Source organism: Coregonus lavaretus (genome assembly GCF_964263955.1).
Source record: "Coregonus lavaretus genome assembly, contig: HAP1_SCAFFOLD_8725, whole genome shotgun sequence".
Lineage (NCBI taxonomy): Eukaryota > Metazoa > Chordata > Actinopteri > Salmoniformes > Salmonidae > Coregonus > Coregonus lavaretus.
In genome coordinates, this window is record NW_028156284.1 from 16,387 (window position 1) to 19,369 (window position 2,983).

Consider the following 2,983-nt stretch of genomic DNA (forward strand, 5'->3'; position numbering starts at 1 on the left):
AAAAGTTGGGTGAAAAAAAATACAAACATTACTGAAATTCCTTTACATTGATGACGTTTTGCAAATCCAAGCAGTTTTCCATGTTGATTCAACGTCATCACATAAAAACAAATTTGGGTGGAAAGAAGGGTGATTCAACCAGTTTGTGCCCAGTGGGTAGTGGGTCTTATATGACACAGCAATTCATAATGCTGCACCCCTCCTATTTCTTACCTTTGCACTGCTGCGTCTGAGCATCAGCTGAAAAGATGGATAAATCTGCGGAGAGAGGTGGGAAAGAGGAGAGATAGATAAACATATTGAAGGAATTCATGCTCACTTCACATTCTGAACTTTAAACATTGAGCTCTTCTTCTCCTTATCCACTAGTGGCCTTTCTTCTTAGTCCCTCTCTCTCTCTCTCTCTCTCTCTCTCTCTCTCTCTCTCTCTCTCTCTCTCTTCTTAGTCTCTCTCTCTCTTCTTAGTCTCTCTCTCTCTTCTTAGTCTCACTTTCTCTCTCTCTTTCTCTCTCTCGTCCTTTTTTGTCTCCCTCTCTCTATATCTCTCGTCCTTTTTATCTTTGCACTGTGTCATCAAATACTTTGTGAAAAGTCTGTCCCTCTCTATCCCCTTTCATGTTTTACCTTTGCATTTTGCTGACTGTTGATCATGCGGGTCCTTGCTCTTTAGCCCTGATGCAGTGAAAATAGAGTAATCTAAGGACAGAAAAGGAATATATATGAATGGAGATTTGATAGGACAATAACACACAGCAGTAAAAGTAGAGTTAAGTCCTATTGGCTGTTTCAATGCACCAGAGGAGTAGTCACACATAACTCAGTACCTTAGTGAGATACACTACTGTTACTTAAATGTAATACAGTTTTATTAGCCTCCCCATGGGGATTAAGATGGCTTCGTCTGAGTACAACGTGATGCTAAACCACCCTGAAGGATGCAAAGCAGAAACATCTGTGTACTGCTATCCCTCATGCAGTGAAAAAGACAAAAACAAAAACAAAAAAAATGACGTCAGCTTTATGCGACATCTTTTTGAGTGCGGACCATCACACTTTATTGCTTATTTGAATTTAAGGGTTTTACGCACCAACCTAACTTTAGGGAGAGCGCGAGGGTGCTCTTTTCTTTTAAACCACAGAGAATTAAATGTTTTGTGTTTGAGTCCCTTGTCACTTTGCCTGGTCCTACCTTTACATTGTGGTTGTCTGGTCTGTTTGCCTGTCAATTCCGGATTCTCTACCCTGTCCAGGTGTTCCTGTAAGGCCTTCTCATTCCTCAGCCTGCGCTGCTCTTCTTTAGACAGCACCTCCTCCTCCTTTCTCTTTCCCTCTATCTCTTTGGCCTGGTCTTTATCTCTCCTATCCTTCTGACAAGGCCCCCTTCTCCCCTCTTCTGCCATCCTCTCAAATTTGTCCATAATGAGCTCTGCATCTGTCTTTGGCGCTGTTACTTTGTCATTCCCATCTTTCTTTTGGACACTCTCACTTTTATTACTCACTTTGACCTGGGGGACCTTAGCCACGCCTTGACTGCTCGTGGGAAACACAGAGAAATCTGAGAGAGAGAGAGAGAGAGAGAGAGAGAGAGAGAGAGAGAGAGAGAGAGAGAGAGAGAGAGAGAGAGAGAGAGAGAGAGAGAGAGAGAGAGAGAGAGAGAGAGAGAGAGAGAGAGAGAGAGAGAGAGAGAGAGAGAGAGAGAGAGAGAGAGAGAGAGAAATTCATTATTAGAGAGCGGACCCCATACTTCGCTGCCATATAGAGCACTTGGTTCTTTAACTGATTGAGCCAGATTCTAATTAGAATTTCGATTTTAATATTCCTTTTAATGGCTCTTCTTGCTTTGTCTCTCAGCGAGAGAGAGAGAGAAGCTTTGACTATATACAGACTCAGTGAGCATAGCCTTGCTATTGAGAGAGGCCGCCGTAGGCACTGCCCACAAAATGAGGTGGAATCCCTCAGATTACACAGACCCACAAAGAATTTTGAACTATTTGCCCATCGTTACAACACTGTATATAGACGTAATATGACATTTGAAATGTCTTTATTCTTTTGGAACTTCTGAGTGTAATGTTTACTGTTAATATTTATTGTTTATTTCTCTTTTGTTTACTACCTACTTCACTTGCTTTGACAATGTTAACATACGTTTCCCATGCCAATAAAGCCCTTAATATTGAAATTGAATTGAGAGAGAGAGAGAGAGAGAGAGAGAGAGACCACATTTACACCCTCCACACTCTAATTGACAAACAAGTCAACCAAAACAAAGGCAAAATCTACTCGTGTTTTGTAGACTTCAAGAAAGCATTTGATTCAATTTTGCAATAAGGTATTTTATTACAAACGAATAGTAAGTGGTATTGGAGGGAAAACATATGATGTTATTAAATCAAACAACTTAAAATCGGCAACAAGCCGAGACTTCTTCTCTCAGGGACGTGGAGTGAAACAGGGCTGCCCAATAAGTGCAACACTATTTAACCTCTATGAATTGGCAAAAACATTAGAAGAATCGGCAGCACCTGGTCTCACCCTACACAACACTGAAATCAAGTGTCTGCTGTACGCAGATGACCTGGTGCAACTGTCTCCCACTTAGGAGGGGTTACAGCAGCATCTAGATCATCTGCACAGGTTCTGTCAGACCTGGGCTCTGACCGTTAATCTAAAAAAAAACGAATATAATGATATTCCAAAAAAAGGTCAGGAAATCAGGATGACAAATATAAATTCTATTTGGACACAGTTCTATTAGAACAAACCAAAAATTACACGTATCTAGGACTAAATATCAGCAACACAGGTAGCTTTCACATGGCTGTGAATGAGCTGAGAGACAAAGCAAGAAGAGCCATTAAAAGGAATATTAAAATCGAAATTCCAATTAGAATCTGGCTCAATCAGTTATAGAACCAAGTGCTCTATATGGCAGCGAAGTATGGGGTCCGCTCTCTAATAATGAATTTCTCTCTGTCTCTCT

At 41.0% G+C, this 2,983-nt stretch overlaps 1 long non-coding RNA gene across 1 annotated transcript; it reads right to left on the bottom strand.

Moving 5' to 3' along the window:
* Positions 1 to 213: 213 nt before the first annotated feature.
* Positions 214 to 1,369, bottom strand: LOC311126489. The gene is made up of 3 exons (XR_014612993.1): positions 1,190 to 1,369; positions 625 to 696; positions 214 to 258 (listed from the first exon to the last, which is right to left on the bottom strand). It is a non-coding gene; the product is annotated as an uncharacterized lncRNA (long non-coding RNA).
* Between the last annotated feature and the right edge of the window lie 1,614 nt (positions 1,370 to 2,983).